General features: G+C 42.0%; 1 protein-coding gene across 6 annotated transcripts in view; it reads left to right on the top strand.

Moving 5' to 3' along the window:
* The window catches only part of Lypla1 (lysophospholipase 1), a 41,126-nt gene that overhangs the window by 4,634 nt on the left and 14,409 nt on the right, over positions 1–22,083 (top strand). Inside the window, exon 1 of one of the 6 annotated variants that reach the window (XM_059253813.1) lies at positions 16,402–16,494. The exons of the other annotated variants lie outside the window; for them this stretch is intronic. The gene's annotated coding sequence lies outside the window, so the exon portion shown is untranslated. Of the gene's footprint in view, positions 1–16,401; positions 16,495–22,083 lie in introns of those variants that run through there. 6 annotated transcript variants of the gene reach the window in all.

The following is a 22,083-nucleotide window of genomic DNA, read 5'->3' as shown; positions in this document are numbered from 1 at the left end:
ATAGTTGTGTGTCCTATATGCCACGTAACTCCTATAGCTATATATAAACTGAATGCTTTTTTTTGTATAAGGACATCTTATGTAACCATGGAACAGTTATCAAAATTCAGGGCATTTGATATTATCTAATGTAGCACATGTGCAAGTTTTGCGAGGTCACCTCAGTAACGTAATCCAATTCATTGTCACATGTAAATGGATTCCTGTCCTGACCACTTGGTCCCAAATAAACATACAGAAGCTTATATGAATTATAAATGCTCAGCCAATGGCTCAGGCTTATTACTAACTAGCTCCTACATTTTAAATTAATCCATATTCCTTAATTACACTCTGCCACATGGTGGTACCTATATTAGTGTGACACATTCATATCCTGCTCCCTCTGCGTTTGGCTGGAGACTCCTGACTCCGCCCTTTTTCTTCCCAGCATTCTTAGTTTGGTCACCCTGCCTATACTTCCTGCCTGGCTACTGGCCAATCAGCATTTTATTAAACCAGTTCAATTGACAAATCTTTACAGTGTACAAGAGGATTATTCCACAGCATCTCCCCCTTTTTGTCTAATTAAAAAGGACAGTTTTAACTTTAACAAAGTAAAATTATATACAACAAAAACAGTTATCAAATAAGAATTACAGTTACAATATCCAGCCTATTTGTATTTGACAAAAATCAGAAAACATTTAAATTTCCATCCTATCTTGTTGAGTCCAAAGGTTTTTTTGTTTTTGTTTTTTAAAAATATTTATTTATTATGCATACAGTGTTCTGCCTGCATATATCCCTGCAGGCCAGAAGAGGGCACCAGATTTCATTACAGATGGTTATAAACCATCATGTGGTTGCTGGGAATTGAACTCAGGACCTCTAGAAGTACAGCCAGTACTCTTAACCTCTGAGCCATCTCTCCAGCCCCGAGTCCAAAGTTTTTATATCTAATTTACCCTTTTATTATAACTAAGACAAATTATAACCATTACTATCTAGTCTTTAACTCTATCAAAGAATCCAGAAGGATGAAATGTTACCTAATAACAGGGACATCAGGATGCCTGGACAGTTACCCAAAGTTTCTCTGCAACATCAAGGCATCCAATTCTGACCTACAGGCCTGGCATATCTGACAGACTTTCCTGTGAAGCAGGGAATTTTGAAGGCCTGTCCTATCTTGTCTTGGCAAAATTTGACAGTCACCTTTCTTGTGTCCTGCTGGTCCAGTTTGGACAGTAACTGTCAGCAGTTGAGTCCATATGGCTAACTTTTGCCATAAAGAAAGCAAACTCCATATAGAGTTTCTTTGATGCCCATCATCTTCTCTGGAGTACATTGGTGCTGCCAGGAGCAGACGTGTCTCATTGTCATGCAAAGCCTTAGCTTATTAAACATTAAATGCCATATTCTGCAGGTCTTTGAAGTGTTTAAAGGTTACCTATCTATCTGAAATATAGATATTTCTGTATACCTGGAAAACCTAATAACATGACTATAAGTTTAACTATTATAGATGACTATTAATTTGTATTTCTTAATTATACATTACATTTTAAATGAGTTGCATAAACATATCTTAAACAAGAGTAGAAATATACATATAACAAAATTAATTTTAAATTTGTCTCAGTAACCTAAAATCTATACCAATGTAAAATATGTAGGATTAATAGTTGTTTTTTGGATTAAAGAAGATTCAGTAATTTACCCTTTTATCCTATCATTCTTATACCCCCCTTTTTCTTTTCAGAACAAGATCCTCAAATCTAATCTCCTTTCTTTAGCTTTTTACTGACCATTATCCATAACAACTTGTAACCAACCCCCCTAAAATGCCAATAAATATCCATAACACATTTTTTAGGGAATATGGGCATAGTTTTCTAGGCTACTTCCTGATGCTTTTGGGTACTGGTTATCTTATGGGGACCCTGAGAAAATTCAGGATTATTGTCTAGTCCTGACTGGAGTAGTCTGTGAGGCCAGATCATCTCAGCCTATAGCAACCTTGAAGCCTTTCTGGATGCAGAACTTAGAGGAAACTGCAGCAGAGGTGTTCTGAAATGTTGGATCATCTGGGTCATCCATTCCTTTTGGAGATTTTTTAGGGGGTCTTGATTTTTCTTAACCTGGAGTAAATCCACAGCCTGTCATTTCCTGTGGAAACAAAAGTATAACCTCTCCCCCAAAGAAACATATCTTTTGACTTAAATTTTGAAGTCAAGATAATTTTAAAATATATAGGTAGGTTTAATATAATCCAAGGTCTCTTAGCAGCCAAAAATTTTAAAGACAACAAAATAATATACATAATCCAGACTCTGTGTATTTTCCATCTTTATGTGGCTTATTTTTTTTATTACTCTATTTTTAAGGATTTTCTCTACCTTTTTTCTTTTCTCTCCCAAGCCTACATACATTTTAAACACACTGTAGCCCATTTAGAGTTTTTGTTTTTGTTTTTGTTTTGTCTGAGTTTGTCTTTACTGCATATCTCTCTATCTTTTGCTGACCACATGAGTCTTTAAACTGCTAAGTGACGTGGGTAGGACTAAATTGGTGGCTTTGGCAACTGGCTCTGCCTCATTCCTTGGTTCATTGAGAGGCTTGTCTTATGCCAGAGGTACATTTAGCACCAGCTCTGGGAACCATGTTTCCCACCCCTAATCTAGGAAGTTTTTGGTCCACACTGCCTCTGAGGAGTGTGTCACTACTGCTCATAAACTCCTTTTAAGTGTTTGGTAGCAGGGCCTCTTATGAGAGCCATGCAGTTTTTTAAAGCTCAGTCAGGAAGCTGTCTTTTAAAGGAGGCACCAGCAAACAGAGGCTACTGGAGAAAAGACAGTTACCAAGAAGCTGCACTTGACTCTAACCTTGTGTGTCTAGAATCCTTTTTTAAGCTTTGTCAGGTTTTTATGTGGAAACTTCGGGCACATGTTTGAACACCATATGTAAATGGACATTGCCTGTCCCAACTGCACAGTCCCAAATAAACACACAGAGGCTTATATGAATTGTAAATGCTCAGCCAATAGCTCAGGCTTATTACTAACCAGCTCTGACATTTTAAGTTAACCCATATTGCTTATTTACACTCTGCTACATGGCAGTATCTTTTTAAGCATGGCACATTCATCTCCTGCTCCCTCTGCATTTGGCTGGCAACTTCTGACTCCACCCTTCTCTTTCTCATTATTCTTAGTTTGTTTGCCTCACCCGTACTTCCTCCTGGCTACTGGCCAATCAGCGTTTTATTAAACCAATTGGAGTGACAAATCCTTAAAGTGTATAAGAGGATTATTCCACAGCAGTCACACATGCATTTAGTTGGCACTCAGTCTGTGTGACAGAAATTTTCTGTTTTTGAAAAGAGTGATGCCATTTTCCTCTTACTCTTTTTTTGTTTTGTTTTATTTTTTAAGACAGTCTTTCTATATAGCTCTCTATAGTCCTGGCTGTTCTGGAACTTACTATGTAGACCAGATTGGCCTGTTCCTGTCCCATTATTTTTAACAGGTCACTTGTCCTTATTAATGTGTTCTTTTCCAGGTTTCCTTACTGGATTTATTTTCTCTTTGTAATTAAAAAGCAAGTCATGCCGGGCGGTGGTGGCTCACGCCTTTAATCCCAGCACTCGGGAGGCAGAGCCAGGCGGATCTCTGTGAGTTCGAGGCCAGCCTGGGCTACCAAGTGAGTTCCAGGAGAGGCTCAAAGCTACACAGAGAAACCTTGTCTCGAAAAACCAAAAAAAAAAACAAAAAAAAAAAAAGCAAGTCATGGCCTGGTATGGTGATACATGGTTGCAGGATTGTAGTGAGTTGGTAGCAGTTTGAGTTATTTATGAAACTCTATTAAAACAAAGAGCAAGGTGTATGTAAAGATTCTTTGAGACTATGAAGATGGTTCTTCATCCAACTTTCACCCAATATTTTTAGCAGTTAGTTTGCTCCTGCACATATGTGTGTGGACAAAGACTAATTTAATAGATTATATTTCATTACTGTTGGGTTTTAAGTTGCATTTACTTTTTCTTTTAAAATAGTTTTCACACATAAAAGTTCCTGAAATAGCATTCATAGCTTCATATATCTTCATCCAGATTACCTGATTGTAAATGTTTGTGAACTATTTAGGAATAAGTTGCAGAGAGATGTCAGTCAATTGCTAGAGTGTCTGCCTAGCACGCAGGAAGTTCTGGGCTTGGTGACTGGTACTTCATAAAACCAAGCAAGGTATTATATTCCTGTGTGAAGTTCAAAGTCATAAACTACCACATCATAGTGAGTTTGGAGAATTTGAGTTGGCCTGGAGTACATGACCCTTGTCTCAAAGAAAAAAAATTAAAAAGTTAGCTAGGCATAGTAGCACACTCCTTTAATCCCAGAACTCTGGAGGTAGAGGCAGTTCCAGGATAGCCAGGGCTACACAGAGAAACCCTGTCTCAACAAACAAACAAACAAAGAGTTGCAGCCATATCGCCTCATTAGTCCTTTATACTTCAGTGTGTATTTTACAAAATTTATTATGTTTTTATTTATGGAGGGGTTATGCTTGTGGAAACCAAAGGACGACTTTGGAGACTTGGTTCTTTCTCTCCACCATGTGGTTCCTAGGGCATATCTCAGGTCATCAGGCTCACTTGCCACCAAGCCAGACGGCAAGTGCCTTCTTTATCCTCTGTGCTATCTTGCTGGTCTCAGTGTGTATTTTTAAGGACAAGGACATTCCCACATGCTAACAGTATAACCATCAATTCTGTCTAATGTTACCATCTAATCTCCCAACACCATGTTTCCTTTAGTTGACCAATCCAGGATTACAGGTTACATTTATTTCTGTCCTTTAGTCTTTATCTGGATTAGTCCTTTCTTGTCTTTTATGACCTTGATATGTTTAAGAATGTAGGCTGGTTTATAGAATGTCCCTCAGTTTGGATGATGGTTGCTTGTTTTTGCCAAAGTCTGGCAAGGCTGGCCTCAGTGCATTTATCAGAAGACGGTTGCTGTTTGTCTCAGGTACACATGATTTCAATTCTTGTTCCAGTATTGGTGATACTATATTTTGTCAGTTGGTTAAGATGGTGCCTAGTAATTATGAATAATAATTTAGTATAACATTTTAATGCTGAATGCTTACATATTTAATATTTTAAATATTTAAGAATATTTTGTAAGAAGGTACTTGGCATTCCTGAAGGTAATCTTTTCCTCAACATATTTTTTACTAATGGTTTTAGCACTAACCAAATCCCTAAGGTTATTCACACCACTTTCCTCTGGCCTCTTGGTTTCTCACTTTTGCTTCTTTTGGTATATTTGCATAGTAGTGTCTGATCTCACACTTCCATGTCACTTCGCAGGTATGGCTTTATGTCCACTCTCAAGAAACCAACCTATGTTAAGTCATTTTTGCCTTTGGCCAGTTAGGTAGAAAGACTGATGAGAATTTAGGTAGTATGAGGGAAATTCCTTGCAAAGATCCAGGCAGAATCACTGTTGCTATTACAGAATAGGGAACATAATGGAAAGTGTGTTTTACTTTGCAGCCACTTCTAAAAGATACGCAGATAGTAGTGAATGTATAGATTTCTCCTAGACTCTCAAATGTTAGCTGATTGTGATGATATACGCCATAACCCCCCTAGCACACACAGGCTGAAGCAAGAGATTTAGAAGCTCCATACCAGCCTAGACTATACATAGCTGAAACCAGCATGGACTACATAGCAAGACTTTTTTCTTTAATTTTTAGATTAATTTATTTTTATTTTATGTGTATGAGTGATTTGCCTGCATATATGTGTGTGTGTACCATGTACATGCCTATTGGATCCCTTGGAACTGGGATTACAGGTAGCTGTGAGCCATCATATTGGTGCTGGGAATCTAACCCTGGTCTTCTGCAAGAGCACAAGTGTGGTGATGTTTTGTACTCTTAACCACTGAGCCGTCTCTGCAGCCTGGCAAGAACATTTAAACAAAAACAAATCCCAAACCAGACAAACCCCCACGAACTTGCATTATATAAGTTTATTATTAGGCTTTGTTCTCTGTGTTTCTCTCCCTCTTACAACATTTATTCATTTGTGGGGGTGTGCACATATGCATGGAGGTCGTAGAACAGTTCTGATTGGGTTTTCAATGTTGGTTTGTGCTTAATATTGATTTGTTCTTAAAGCTTTGTGTTAAGTTTTTTTTGTTTTTTGTTTTTACAGTCTTTTGAGACAGGGTTTCTCTGTGTAGCTTTGCACCTTTCCTGGATCTCGCTCTGTAGACCATGCTGGCCTTGAACTCACAGAGATCCGCCTGGCTCTGCCTCCCGAGTGCTGGGATTAAAGGCATGCACCACCACCGACCGGCTGTGTTAAGTTCTTATACTGTGAAAAATTTTAAAGGGCTGAATACAAATTGACCTAGACAGGGCTGACCTTGAAACTCACAGATACCCTCCAGAGCCTGCCTCTGAAGTGCTGTATTTAAAGGCATGTGCCACCAAGCCACACTCCACTTGTTTTTCTTATGTAAGAATTTTTATCAGCTAGGCAGTGGTGGCGCACGCCTTTAATCCCAGCACTCGGGAGGCAGAGCCAGGCGGATCTCTGTGAGTTCGAGGCCAGCCTGGTCTACAGAGCGAGTTCCAGGACAGACACCAAAACTACACAGAGAAACCCTGTCTCGAAAAACTAAAAAAAAAAAAAAAAAAAGAAAAGAAAAGATTTTTTATCATTGTGCGTCTGGGACAGAGGTTGGGAAAAAAATGACCCGAATTCAACTGTGGCTTACCACTTACTGTTGTTATTTATTGAGATGTAATTCACATACCATAAAATTCACACCTTTAAAATATATGATTGGGTGATTTTTAGTTTATTTGCAAAGTAAGTTGCAAAGATCCTCACTGCTTTAACTGCAGAATATTTCCAATGTCCCACAAAAGACAGACTCTTTACTGCTGTCTCAGACATTACTCAGCCATTCATTTTTCCATGGTTTTGATTATTCTGAATGTGTCGTATAAATGGAACCCAGACTGTTTGGTCTTCTTCGTCGCACTTCTTTGACTTGGCATAATGCTTTTCAGGATCATTTATGTTGTGACAGATAAATACTACATTTTCCTTTGGGTGGTGATGTTGCATGCACTTGAGTATTCCATACTGGTGCACATGAGCACACATGTAGGGGCTAGAACAGGACACTGTGTGCCATCTTCTATTGCATTCTGCCTTATTGACTTAAGAAAGGTTCTCTTGCTATACTAGATGCTCATTGTTTTGATTAGGCTGGCTGGCAAGCTTTTGGAATCTGTCTCCATCTTGCAGGGTTGGCATGTGCAGCCGTGCTGGGCTTTTTCATGGGTGCTGGGATTCAAACTTAGGTTTTCACACTTGCAGAACAAGTGTGTTACCTCCTAAGTGTCTTTGCAGCCCCAGATATTGCACTTTTTTATTACCAAATAATCCATTGCATGGCTATACAGTTCTAGAGTTAATGAAAATTTGGGTCATTTACGCCTTTGGACCCCTAGGAATGATGCTACTCTGAACATTCACGTACAGGATTTTGCATGTACTTAGGTGTTTAGTTCTCTATGTTGTAGGCCAGAGTAGAAATGGTGGGTCAATATTCTACCCTTTGAAGAACTCCCAAGGTATCTTCACAATGGTGGTGCTGTTTTACATTTCTTTTGTGTAGAGGAGGGGAGTACACATGTGTGCAAGGAGACCAGAGGGCAACCTCTTGCATCATTCCTTAAAAGCCATCCGACTTTATTTCGGACAGGGTTTCTTACTGGCCCTGGTACTTACTAAGTAGGCTAGATTGCTAGTCAGGGAGTCCCAGGTCCCCACCTTTCCTTACTGCCACCCCTTCCCCCTCCCCCCCCCCCCCCCCCGTTTTGTTTAAATGTGTGTTCTGGGTGGTTAACTCAGGTCCTTATGAGCTAGTCAGGGAGTCCCAGGACGCTGCCTTTCCTTACTGCCCCCCCCCATTTTGTTTAAATGTGTGTTCTGGGTGGTTAACTCAGGTCCTCATGCTTAGAAGGCAAGCACTTGACTGCCAGAACTGTCTCCCCAGACCCGGTTTTACATTCTCATCCATACTTGTTATTATCTACTACTCTTCCCCCTCTTCATGCTCCTCCTCTTCCTCCTCCTCCTTTTTGAGACAGGTCTTGTATAGCCCAGGCTGGCCTCCAGCTGGCTATACTGCAGATGACCTTGAAAGTTTGGTCTTCCCAAGTATGTGTGGCATTGCATGTTACTACCACATCTAAGTTTTATGTTGTTCTGGGGCTCAAACAAATGCTGTGTAAGCATTCTTAACAACTGGGCTTCTGATTTTATTCTAGCCATTCAGTGGTTTCTAATTGTGGATTTTAATTTGTGTTCCTTAATGGCTGATGGTGTCCAGGAATTTTCATGTGGTTTGTTGCCAACTGTATATTTTCTCTGAAGAAATAACTATTCAAATCATTTGCCTGTTTCTTAAATTGTTTTGTCTTTTTGTAGTAGATTTTAAAATAGTCTTTTATATGTTTTGGATACTAGACTTTTGCCATACAAATCACATACAAGATAATGTGATTTATAAATTTTGTTTCCCATTCTGTTGGATGTCTTTTTGCTTAAACTTAAAGCACAATGATTTTTCGATCCTGGTGAATTCCAGTATGTATATTTTTTATTTTATTATTATAATTTGGCTGCTTGTGCTTTTGATTTTGTTTAGAAATCATCCCCTAATCCATAGTCTTAGAATTTTACTCCTTTCTTTTTTCTGCTTTACACGCTTACTTCTTATGGTTAGAGCTCTGATTCATTTTGAATTGAATTTTTATTTATTGTACCAGGTGAGATATTCCAACTGCATTGTATGATTATGCAGTTATCTAAGCTGATCCTCCAGTGCTGGGCTTCAATTTGGGACATCATGAATGCTAGTTAACCTCTTTACCATTGTGTCTAAGCCCCCCCAAAGACTATTCTTTTCCCAATGACTTGTCTTAGAAGGTTTTACAAAAATCATTTGACCATAAATGTAGTAAACCCTACTACTGTGTATGTGTGAGCATGCATGTGTTATGGGGAAGACATGTGATTCTCTATAGTTCTTTTGTGTGTGGGTGATTTTGTGTTGTAGAGATTGAACCCTTGGACTCAGACATGATAAGCAGGTGTTCTGCTACTGAGCGTTACTCTAGACTGTGTTGACAGTCTTTTTTTTTTTTTTTTGATAGATTTATTCATTTTTATGTTAATTGATATTTTGTCTGCATCTATGTCTGTGTGAGGGTTCCAGATCCTCTGGAACTGGAGTTACAGACAGTTGTGAGCTGCCATGTGGGTGCTGGGAATTAAGACCAGGTCCTCTGGAAGAGCAGACAGTTCTCTTAGCCGCTGAGCCATCTCTCCAGCTCCTTGACATTCTTTATAACTTTCTTTTGGTTTTTGTGGTGGTATATTTATGTCCATTTTCTTAAACTAGATTGTAGATCTGGAAATACTGTACATTACTGGAAATTACAGAGTGCTACTGTAATGTAGCACTCTGCTAATGTGCTACATTCCCAGCCTCACAACAAAAGATCATAAGGTTAAAAGCCTGCAGTGTAGACCATTTGATATGGTCTACACTTCTTTCATTATATACAGAATTTTTGAAATTCTTTCCTAGATATTTTTTAAACATCTATTATTAAAAAATTATTTTTAGGGGGTGTTCCATTGGGCTAGAGATGTTGACTAAATATATCCAGGGAAAACAATGACTTGTGTGGCAAAAACACCAATTAATAATAGTAGCATATCTTAGGGGGAAAAAGCCTGAAAGCCTGAAATATCAATTAGTAAATATTATTAAAATGGTTGGATTATAATTTGGACAATAAATAGAGGTAGACTCTTTAATAGTCAAGATTTGCGTTAAGTAATACTGCAATTAATTATTCTATCATTAAATAATTGAAAGACAATTCTTCAGCAACCTTTTTTACCCCAGACTCAAGAGCTAGAGAGAAAACCAAAAGGACCTTGAAGTGCAGTTTCTATATTTTTTCAGGCTCTTGTACTTTTTTCTTCTAAATACAATGGATTCCAGCTTTTCAAAAATATTTTACTGATTCATTGAGAATGTGTTCATTCATACAATATGTTTTTCTCCCCTCACCCATACAATGTGTTTTAATCATAATCAACCCCCTTGCCCAACTACTACTAGGTGTGGGTTTCATCTTGTGTAACAGGTCTTAAATACAAGCAGAAAGTGGTTGGTTACCCCCAGAACAGTCATGCCACTGTTCACCAGTGGACATACCTTGAGAAGCAGTCATTATTGCAGCTTGCAACATTCACAGGTGAGATCAATGAATACACAGTACCTTCCAGCACTGAAAGCTAGCCAATAGAGATAAAGCCTTCAGGTCAGTAACTGCTTGATTTCTCCATGTTTGTGACTTAAGTGTGTGATATCTTCAGCAGTAGGTTCTTACTGTCAGGTTCTGCTTACCAAGAACAGTGGCAATAGCCTGTAATGTTTGAAGGTCTATGAGACCCCATTGGCTAGCAACTCAGAAAGAGGTAAATTCTGGTGCTGGGGTTTTTATTTGAACACTGGCTGTTTTGTTTGTTTGTTTTCACATAGGGTTTCAGTGTAGCCCAGGCGGCCTTTTTATAGGCCAGAGATGACCTTGAATTAATCCTCCTTCCTCCACCTCGCCAGTGTTGGGATTACAAGTATACGCTGTCCTGCCTGGTCTATGTAGTGCTTGAGAGTGAACATGGTGTTGTGTGAACTAGGCAAGCACTCTGCTAATGTGCTACATTCCCAGCCTCACAACAAAAGATCATAAGGTTAAAAGCCTGCATTTCCATTTGATATGGAAAAAATGACCAAGATTTAGTATATTAAGTATTGTAAAATTAATGTTAATTTTTTTTTTCTGAGTTCTGTTTTCCCAGTTGCCATACTTTTAAGTCACTGCTTCTCAATAAAATGAGATTACAGGGAGGCGAGGCCATCAAGCATTCTAGTTAGTCATATTAAATCAAGCTTTGTTATATGTGGCTATTTTTCTCCTTAAGAGACTGTCTTGCCATCTCTTCTAGGATGGCTTTTAATTCCCTGTGTAGCTTAGTTGGCTTCAAGCTGAACAATCCTCCTGCCTTAGCCATTCAAGTATTCATTGCATGTGTGTGTTACCAGGCCAGGCTTGCAGTAATACTTTGAGGAAGATAATTGAACCTGTGTTCCATTTGGACTCTTAATAATTGGTGGACAATTGTTTTATAAGCATGGTTTTTGGTGACTATCCATTCCCAGAGCTCTAATTAACTGAAATCATACCATGGTGTTTATGGCTTATTTAGTTATCCCTGAGGTCATTAGAACAAATCCCAAAATAGAGAATACACTAATGATATACTTAGAAATTGAAAAAGAAACTGAATCAGCCTTGGCAGTGAGCAAGGTAAAACCTTTTCTATTGTGGCTGGACTGTTGCCTGTTGCCTTTTACAACGATAACAGGGTGTGTGTGTGTGTGTGTGTGTGTGTGTGTGTGGTTTAGGTTTTATGTAATTAATTATAATAATTATTTTTTGTTTGTTTTTTGAAACAAGGTCTCACTGTGTAACCAGGTTGACTACAAACTCATAACCTCTCCTGACTTACTGGAATTACCCAGAAGGTTTTGTATTGTACTTTGTTTCAGATTTATTTTATTTATATGAATGTTTTATCTGCATATATGTGCATGCCTGGTGCCTGTGGAGATCAGAAGAAAATAATCCAATCCCCTGGAACTGGAATTAAGGACAGTTTCGAGCCACCATGTGGGTGCTGGGACCCAAACTCCAGTCCTCTGTAAAACCAAACAAGTGTCATCTCTCCAGCCCTACATTATGTATTTTAAATGCTGCTTTGGTCACATGGTTTAAAAGATCTCTCAGGTTAACGCTCAGAGGCAAGGATTGCCTTGATTACTTGATAATGTCTGGCTTTGTCTGGTGATCTGGAAATGCAGGTATATATCAACACTGCAGAAAGTTTCTTACTATGTACATGATGACACATGCCTGTGTAAACCCACTACTCAGAGGCTAGGCAGGAAGATGGCCATGAGTTTGAGGCCAATTTGGGCTACTTAGAGAATACTAAGCCATCCAGTTACAGAGTGTTACTCAGCAAACAAACAGCAACCCCAATTTTTAGCCCTCTTAGTGGGTATGAAGTGGAATCTCACTAAATGTGCTTGCGTATGTGTGAGGTTTGAGACAGGGTCTAACTGTGCAGCACGGGCTACCTTTGAACTCCAGCTCTTCCTGCCTCAGCCGCCTAGGATGACAGGCATCTGTACTCTGTCAGCCCTTTGTGTGGTTTTGACTTGTGTTTCCTTAATGACTAATGATGGTGAATATCTGTCCTTGTGTTTGTTGACTATTACAATGCTTTCTTTGCAGAATGTCCTTTGCCCATTTGTAAACTGAGTGGCTGCTATGTTAGTTACAGATGTTCTGTATGTATTATGGATGGGTACTATTATATATATATATATATATATATATATATATATATATATATATATATGATTTGCATATAGTTTAATTTTCTGTAGATTCTCTTCCTTTCTTCATAGTGTCCTTGAAGCATAGGTTTTTAAGATTTATATGGCTTATTTGGTAAGTTCTATAGATTTGTTTGCTACATTTAATAATTTGACCTATTTGAGTTAATTTTTATGTATGGTGTGAAACAGCAATCTAGTTTCATTCTGTTGCATGTAGATATCCACTTGTCCCAACTATGTTGGCTAAAAAGACTGGTTTTTTGCACTGTCTTATTATGGCATTGTTTAATTGGCAGGAGTTGTGTTTGTTTATTTCTGAACTCCCAGTTGATTTATAGCTCTGTCCTTACCCTGGTCTTGCACTCTTTTTTACTATTATATTGTTGTGTGAGCATGGGATCTGTTTTCATTCATGTAACTCTTTGTTTTATAATTTTCCAAGTAAATCTTCATAGAGGTACACAGGCACACACATATATACTCTAGAAGTGGTCAGACCTGAGAGAATGGAGCTGATAAATGAGAGGGACTAAAGTCTCATGCAATAGGCAACTTTAGAGCATCAGACAATTTATACTGAGGGTTAAGAAGAGTCACATAAGTAGAGTGTCCAGTCACAAGGACAAGCCACATGTGGCAGATAAGCCGCTTGTAGCAGTCATGTTTTTCCATAGAGGCACGTAAACAAATAACAATAGCCAGTTGTAATGAGTAATCTGAAGTAAACTCACTCCTATCCTCTACACCTGGGAGGATCAGGAAAGAACATTCTAAGAACAATTCCAAGTTATTGAAGAAACTGGTCACAAGACTCTTGTCTTGATTTCTTGGTGTCTTCTCACAAGCACTCCATTCTTGAACCATGTTCTGACAATGCACAACACGTAAATCCACATGAGCTTGTACTTAGACACACATGCACCCAATTGCTAGAATAGCCTAGATCATACTTGTTTTAAATCATTTTGTCTTTAACACTTGGAGGACAGTGGATTAATAAAGAATAAAAGTTTATAAAAATATTTAAAATTCATGTTGGACAGTTTTGCAAAGGAAATCTGGCTCAAATGACTTCTGCTTAATCCTTTAGTAAAGATAACATGTAAAAAAGTATCAAGTGTAATGTAAGAGTAAGTAAGGCAGAAACTGTATAGAAGGTGTTATGATACTACACGAGGCGGGCCTGGGCTGGCCAGGCCAGCATATCCATCCCACTCATGCAGGGAGACATGCCGGGCAGACGCAGGGCCAGGCTGCCCCACGTAGACAGTCACTCATACCCCAGGCCCTGCATCCACATGAAGATAAGTTTATTATAATAGAGAGATGAAGAGACAGATAGAGAAAGGAGGAGGCAGAAAGAAAAAGGGGGACGGGGCGAGGGTGCACACCTCGTAGGAATGCAGGAGGTAGGGCAGTTCTCTTTCTTAAAGGGGACTTTACCTGAGCAGGCTGGGCGGGTCTCTAAGGGCAGGTCAGAATACTAACAGAAGTCTCTCATTTTTATCAAATCTATTACATTTTCATTGTTTGGTGGTACTAGGGATCAACCCAATGCCTTCTACATGCTAGGTAAGCATTCTACCACTCAGAAATACCTCTAGCCCCCCACCCCCTAACTTTGAAACAATTCACTTAGTAGACTAGGCCTGTCTCAAATTCACAGAGCTCTACCTACCTCTGCCTTCCATGGTGTTGGGGGTTAAAGTTGTAAACTACATGTACCATGCCTGCTCAACCCTTATTTTTAAATTAATATATGTTGGGAGAGGGAGGGTGAAAAGATAATACATTGGAAGATTCACTCAGGTGCGTATGTTCTCGATTCAGCCTGTATGGATTTAACTGTCTCTATGTAGTAGCCTGTTTTCCATCTCCATCCAGGCTACTGCTCTCTCCAAAAAAGGCATAGTATGGTAATTGGACCTAGTGACCGTCAGCTGAATGGTCCCAAGTCTGTCTTTTATAAATTGTACCAGTTTGTTTAAGATGCAAGGGCCAAAAGTTAAGAGCAGTAGCAGTATAACAATGGGGCCCAACAAAGTAGAGATTAGTCCGCCATGGAGAAGCATCAAACCATGATTCGAACCATCCCTGGTTTGCTTCTCACTCCCTTTTGTGCTTCTCCAGCCCCTCCCTCACTTTGGCCATTGAGTCTTTTACTGCTCCTGAATGGTCTATATAGAAACAGCATTCCTCACCCAGAGCTGCTCACAGTCCTCCTTGCTGAAGGAAGATCATATCGAATCCTCGTCTGTTCTGCATTACAACCTCAGCTGAAGATGTCAGAGCCTCCTGGAGATGGGAGTTGGAGTTTTCTAATCTTTCTATATCTGTATCTGTGGCAGCGCACAAGCTGGAATAGTGCTGACTCTGTGTGATCAGGGGTGCTATCCCAGTTCCTAAACCAGCCAGGCTGGCTCTCAGCAGGATACTCAGGTGAGAGCTGTCACAGGCTCTCTCTTTATACGTTTTGGGGATACTGCTTCTAACTTGTAGAATAGTTCTTCTGTATGGTAAATTAGCCTTGGGACAAGCTGTACCATCACACAGAAGCCTTTGGTATTTTTGAGAACCTGGGTATGAATGCAGGGTGTTAAACCCGAGGAACAAGCCCACCATATAACATTGTGGGGATTCAGATAACTCTGGGAGTCTGGGAGTACAAGGGTTTGGTCCCAGAGGGTTTGTTGCCCCTGGGGGACTGTCCCTACACAGAGGCCCTGGCCTATGATTTGTTGAAGGGTCAACGGTGCCTTGGACTGCCAGCGGCATCAGCTGGGATCAGTGACTTTGGTATAGCTACCAACAAAGGCAATACCTTCATAATGGGGGGAGGGCTGTGTCATAGCAGAGCCAACAAGATGTAGTCAGGTTAGGCTTGGTGGAGTTCAGGACCAGAAATGACTGGTTAAGGAGCTCCAGGAGCGGATCTCCTCCCTTGGTTGCAGCCGGACTGGTTACTGGGGTCCTGGTGGTCAAAGGGACTAACATACCTGACAGTTGTGGGGTGCCGGGGCTCAGGGAGCTTTTCGGGGGCGTAGGTTCAGGGGCTGATGACAGGTTTATTACCTGATTGGGCCCTATCGCTACCAGTAACTGGGTTTGAATATGCCTGATGGTTAACATCGGCCCTGGGGTCATATCCAGTGCGATAAAGCCTCAGTCCCCAAGTCTTACCAGTTGTCCAGTCTGTTTTGTTCCCTGGTCAGTGAACTTGATAACTAATAAATTTCAGCGCCCCCCACTGGTGGCCCATGGGTGTTTGGGGAAGCACTCCCTCTTCTAACATGGTCCACAGTTTACCTGCTGCTGGCCCATGGTGCATATTCCCGTCCCTGGTATACTCATGTCCCCTGCATGGGCTACTGTAATCAAATCCCCCCATATGGGAGGTGTCCACATAATATATCCCATGGATTTGCACCCCCAGCTGGCACAGTAGGCAGCCTCAGGGCCCACGAATTTATGCTGCTGCTACTTGGTAAGGGAGTGGGCGGGACAAACATAGAACCGGAGACTCCTAGTCTTACTTCAGTCTCTGGGGAATCTACAACCATACCCTGGAAACAGTTCCTTGTTGGACCAGTTTTCCCCCACTAGGTCACATAAATCTATGAAAAGGTCAGGGAACCATATGTTGGGGGTTATGTTGTTGAGGAGGTGCTGCTAGCAGTGGCTCCCATCTTAGCATTCACAATCATCCAGGTCTGATTCCAAGGCGTGAGTGGATTTCCTGCAGCTCGGGTCCCAGTGGAAAAAATCATCAGAAGGAACCATGTCAATGCTTGCACCATCACAGAGCTTGAGGGCATTGCTGGATCCCTGCTCGGGTCCCAGTGGAAAAAATCATCAGAAGGAACCATGTCACTGCTTGCACCATCACAGAGCTTGAGGGCATTGCTGGATCCCTGGAGCCTTCCCATCCTTCACCCTGGTAAATCTCCTTTGGGTATGAAGGGGTCTACAGGCCTGGCATGGGTGTAGTGAATCCAGGCAGCTACACCATCAACTTTGATGGCCATGGGTGTAAGTAAACTGCAAAAACTCTGGGTTTGGTGTCCCAGGTTTCAGCACCAAAATGTTAGTAAATTGGTGGCTGAAACTGCAAGGAGACAGTTCAGCCCTAGAGGACGAGGTATCCCAGACACCTCAAGCTACTTAGAACAAGAGCTCTGCCTTGAAGGTGTCCCGGACACCTGGAGCTGTTTAGCACAGCTCTGATGGCTGGGACTGCAAAGAAACATCCCAACCTTGGAAAGGAAGGTTTTCTGACTTCTCGGGAGAGTCAGGCCTGGAACTGCTTCAGCAAGGAAGGGTATCCTGACTCTTCGGGAAAGTCAGGGTATCCTGACTCTTCGGGAAAGTCAGGATATACCTGGTATGATGGTATGATGGGGGATGGTTTCCCTGCAGGACACAGCAATCCTGCTCCTCTCCTGGAGAGCCACAATCTCTGACTCAGTGTTACCAGCTCTCTCTCGCTCAGTCCACTATGGGATGTCCCAGCAAGGTTCTTCTGCTGTTCAGCAGTCAGTGAAGGTCTTCACCCAATATTCTTTTGAGAAAGAGGTTTATTTGGGAAAGAGGAGTCCAGGAGAGTAGCTAGCTCTACCAGGGTGGAGAGAACAGCTCACAACTGACCGGGCAGGGCGGTTTATATAGGATGTCTAGGGGGCGGAGTCAACTGTGATTGGTTAGTTTATTTTCTGCCCAGGGATTGGCCAGTTTTGTGAGCAAGGGGCAGAGATGGCCCTGATTTCAAGGCCAAACTATGTTTCTTTCACTGGCCTTTCTTGGCTTTTTGACACTACCTCTAATGCCAGCGCACCTTTCTTTCACTGACTCTGATTCTAGGGCCCAAGAGTGTTATTTTGGTACTAGTTTCAGAGTCAGGGCATATTTCCTGGGTTCTGGGTTTGGGGATAAAGTGTTCATTTCTCTGGCTCAGGTCTGTGTTTCTTTCCCTGATCCTGGGCCCTAGGGCCAGGATTCTGCTGTCCTGCTCTGTGATTGGTTGGCTTCACAAGTCAGTTGGACAGGGGCAGAGATGGCTCTGATCTGAGCTAAACTGTGTTTCTCTGAACAGAGGTGCCTGATGGCATTGGTTCAGCCCAGACTACCTCTGCATACCTCTGTCCATTTCACACAAAACTGCTTCCACTGGTGTACCAGGTGACTTCCATGTCAGGCAGGGCAGTATCCCTCAGGCCAGGTCAGACACAGTGTACCTGAGCTAAGATCCCAGAACAGTTGTGCTGGGGTGCTTCCAAGTCTGGGTCTGGTAGCAGGGAGGCTAGGTTCAGGGCTGTGAGTACCTGGAACGTTATTCTGGCAGGATTGAGCAACAGAGTCTGATAATGAGTTATTCTAGTGTTACTCAGCCACCTATCGGGGATGCTTAAGAACTCTCTCCAAAGCATGAGGGGTAGTTATGGTGAGATTTTGTCCCAAAGTCAATTTGTCAGCATCTTTGACTAGTAGAGCCACAGCTGCTATTATACAGAGGCATGGGGGCCATCCTGCTGCAACCGGGTCTAGTTTCTTGGACAGGTAGGCCACAGGTCGCTTCCAGGACCCAAGATCTGAATCAGGATGCCTTTGGCAATCCCTTTGTGCTCATCCATGAATGAGTGGAAGGGAAGGGCTTAGTTACATCTGGCAGGCCTAACGCCGGGGCCAAAAGCAGGCTTTGTTTGAGTTTGTCAAAGGCTTGCTGATATTGTTCAGTCCACAAGAAGTCTTGCCCCTCTTTAGTTGCCTCATATAGGGGCTTAGCTAATTCAGCAAAGCCTAGAATCCACAAGCGACAAAAGCCCACTGTGCCTCGGAGCTCCCTCACTTGTCTGGCAGTCGTGGGGGTTGGAATCTTAAGGATTGTTTCTTTTCGTGCATCCAAAGCCACCGCTGTCCTCCCTTCAGGATGTACCCCAAGTATGTTACCTGTTGACAGAGCTGGGCTTTCTTAGTCAAGGCTCGATATCCCAAACTCCCTAAAGCGCAAGAGTAGTTGCTTAGTCCCTTCAAGGCAGCTTTCCTGGTTGGCAGCTGCAATTAGATCATTGTAGCTAGAGTTTTCCTGCCTGGCCCACAGTCAGGACAAATCTCTGTCACCCGCTAGTCCCACAGCCTCTCAGACCCAACCTAGTAAACACAGAGACTTATATTGCTTACAAACTGTATGGCCATGGCAGGCTTCTTGCTAACTGTTCTTATAGCTTAAATTAATCCATTTCCACAAATCTATACCCTGCCACGCGGCTTGTGGCTTACCAGCATCTTCACATGCTATTTGTCATGGTGGCGGCTGGCAGTGTCTCTGACTCAGCCTTCCACTTCCCAGCTTTATTCTCCTCCTTGTCCCGCCTATACTTCCTGCCTGGCCACTGGCCAATCAGTGATTTATTTATTGACCAATCAGCAACACACTTGACATACAGACCATCCCACAGCAGATCATCCACATACTGTAAGAGCCTAACTTCAGGGTTCTGCAGGAGGTATTCATCCAGGTTTTCATGCAGGGCTTCATCAAAGATGGTAGAAGAATTTTTGAATTTTTGTGGCAGCCTAGTCCATGTCAGCTGGGCACTGACACCAATCTCTGGGTCATGCCATTCGAAGGCAAAGTACTGCTGACTTTGGGGAGCCAGAGGCAGACTGAAGAAAGCATCCTTCAGATGTAGGACTGTGTACCATTGTCGGTCAGCTGAGCAAGGTGTAAGGGTTTGGGACTGTTGGGTGGATGTCAATCACCCTTTTATTGACCTCCCTCAGGTCTTGGACTGGCCTATAATCATTAGTATAGGACTTCTTAACAAGCAGCAGGGGTGTGTTACAGGCTGATTGCACAGGCCAGAGGATTCCCAAGTCAATCGCCTAATGTGTGGAGTGATGCCCTTCTTGACCTCCAAGGCCATGGGGTACTGACGGACTTTTACTGGATCTGCCCCTGGCTTGATTTCACATAGACCTGAGGGCGATGTGCTGCCAGCCCCATTCCCCAGGTCTCAGCCCAGGCTGATGGAAACTCCTGGAGCCATTCCTGTAGTCTGGGGCCAGGCAGTCATGTGGTTAACAACACATGAATAGGTTTCCCATTTTCACTGAGCAATTTAGCTCCTTTATCAGAAAAATGTATCTGAGCTTTCATTTTGGTCAGTAAATCACGCCCTAACAGGGGGTATGGGCATTCTGGAAATACCAGAAATGAGTGGGTTACCCGTCCCGCTCCTAAGTCCACTGTTCATTGGGTAGTCCATAAATAGAGCTTATCCCCTGTAGTCCCTTGGACTCAAGTCCTTTTGTCTGTCATGGGCCCATTGGCCTTTAATACTGAATTTTGAGTTCCTGTATCCACCATGAAATCAATCCTTGTCCCCTCCACTTTTAGGTTTAGCCTAGGATCAGGGAGGGGGAGCCGAACCCTGTCTCCCCTAATCACTGTCCATTTCTCTCTGGCTAAGGACTTTCGTGTTACCCTGAATCATCTTCTCAGGGCAATCTTTTGCCCAGTGCCCTTCCTTCCTGCAACAAGCACACTGGTTCCTCCCTAGCCAGGGTCCTCTGTTACTTGTTCTTTCTTCCTCCCTGGTCACTAATTGTCGCAGTCTCCTTCAACATTCGTCAGGATGAGCAGTAGTGGCTAGTAGAACACTAGCCAGATGCTGGTTCTGATGCTTTTCCTTCTTTTTCTCTTTCACCTCAACACTTTCCCTTTCATTATACACTTTCTCAGCCACTGTAACTAAATCTCTAATGCTTTTCTGTCCTAGGCACTCTAACTTCTGTAGTTTCCTTCTGATATCTGGGGCTGCCTGATTGATAAAGGTCAGAGTCAAGGTAGCTTCATTTTCCTGCAATTCTGGGTCATACGTGGTGTATCTCCTGAAAGCATCCTATAGTTGCTCCAGAAATGCAGCTAGGCTTTCATCTTTGCCTTGCCTAACATCATAAACCTTGCTTAAATTTGTGGGCCAATGTGCGGCTGCTTTGAGACCCGCCACTAGAGCCTGGCAATAGACTAGATGCTTCCCCTTACCTTGCTCTGTTTTGTAGTCCCACTCAGGATGGATTAGGGGAATCCAGCATCTATGAGAGGTGGGTTAGTTGTGAGCTCTCCATTTTGGCCTGGAACCCATTTCCGGGCTTCCAGTTGGATTTGATCCCTCTCTTCCATGGTAAACAGCACCTGTAAAAGCTGTTGACAATCATCCCAAGTGGGCTGGTGTTTAAAGAGGACAGTATCAAGAAGGTTAATCCGGTCCTGGGGGTTCTTAGAAAAAGGGGCATTCTGAGATTTCCAGTTGTATCACTGGTGGCAAAGGGCCAGTAGTGGAAAGGCTGATTCTCATCTTAATCAGGGGGACCAGCAGCTCTTAGGGGAAAGGCAACCCCACCAGGATCAGGAGTTTCTCCTCTCCATCTCCAGGTACCCCTCGCCGGTCCTCCCTCTAGGGCAGGGTCTGCAAGAACCACGGGGGTTCCAAGCATGACCACCACAGAGCCGATGTCTGATGCAAACACACAGGGGTTTTATTGATTACAAGCCCAGGCTTGGTCCGTGTTCCAGCACTCCAACACAGTGAGAGGAGGAGGATGGCCTGAGCCCTCAGAATGAAGGGTTTGTAAAGGGAAAATCTTGTTTCTAGTTGTGGTGTCCTTCAGCCCTAGCATGCATCTTTAATTCAAGAGCTTTCTGCTTGAATATTGTAAACAGGGTTAAATAAAGTCAAACATAGGTTAAGAGGCAGAGCAAACAGTTGGCAGGAGTAAAACAGTGAGTAAGAGGCAGTCAGGAAGACTGAGAGATGCACAGGAAGTAGAAGGGAGGGACATTCAGTGTGAGGAGTTTTGTTTGAGACAGTTTAGGAGAAAGCTCTATTTCTGGGACATTGGCAGAGGAGGAAGGTTAGCTGGGTGTTTTCTCTGACTCTCTGAACTAGCAGATTTTCACCCCATTGTCTTTAATGGTAAAATAGAATGATATAGAATGATAGAGATTTAGTTAAAAACAGTGCAGGATGATTATTTTAGCTCCATCCATTTACCTGAAAATTCTATGATATAATTTTTCTTATCTGCTGAATTGTGTAATGTACCATTGTATAAATATACCACATTTTCATTTTACATTCATTTGTTGATGGATATCCAATTGCTTTCCATTTCTGGCTATTATGAATAGAGCTGCAGAGAACATGGATGAGCAAGTGTTTCTGTAGTAGGATGTAGAGTCTTTTGGGTATATGCCCAAGAGTGGTATAGCTGGACCTTGAGGGAAGTTGATTCCCAGCTTCTTGAGCAATCTCCAGAGTTTCATAGTGACTGTACAAGTTTGTACTCACACTCACAATGAATAAGTGTTCCCCTTTCCCCCACAGCCTCACCAACATGTACTGCCATTTGTTTTTATTAATTGTGAACATTTTGAATTGGGCTAAGATGAAATCTGAAAATAATTTTAATATTTTCTGGTGATTCAGGATGTTGTACATTTCTTTAAATGTTTCTCAGCCACTAGTAT

Source organism: Peromyscus eremicus, chromosome 2 (genome assembly GCF_949786415.1).
Source record: "Peromyscus eremicus chromosome 2, PerEre_H2_v1, whole genome shotgun sequence".
In the NCBI taxonomy this organism is placed as follows: Eukaryota; Metazoa; Chordata; class Mammalia; order Rodentia; family Cricetidae; genus Peromyscus; species Peromyscus eremicus.
This window is presented reverse-complemented; position numbering and strand designations above follow the sequence as displayed.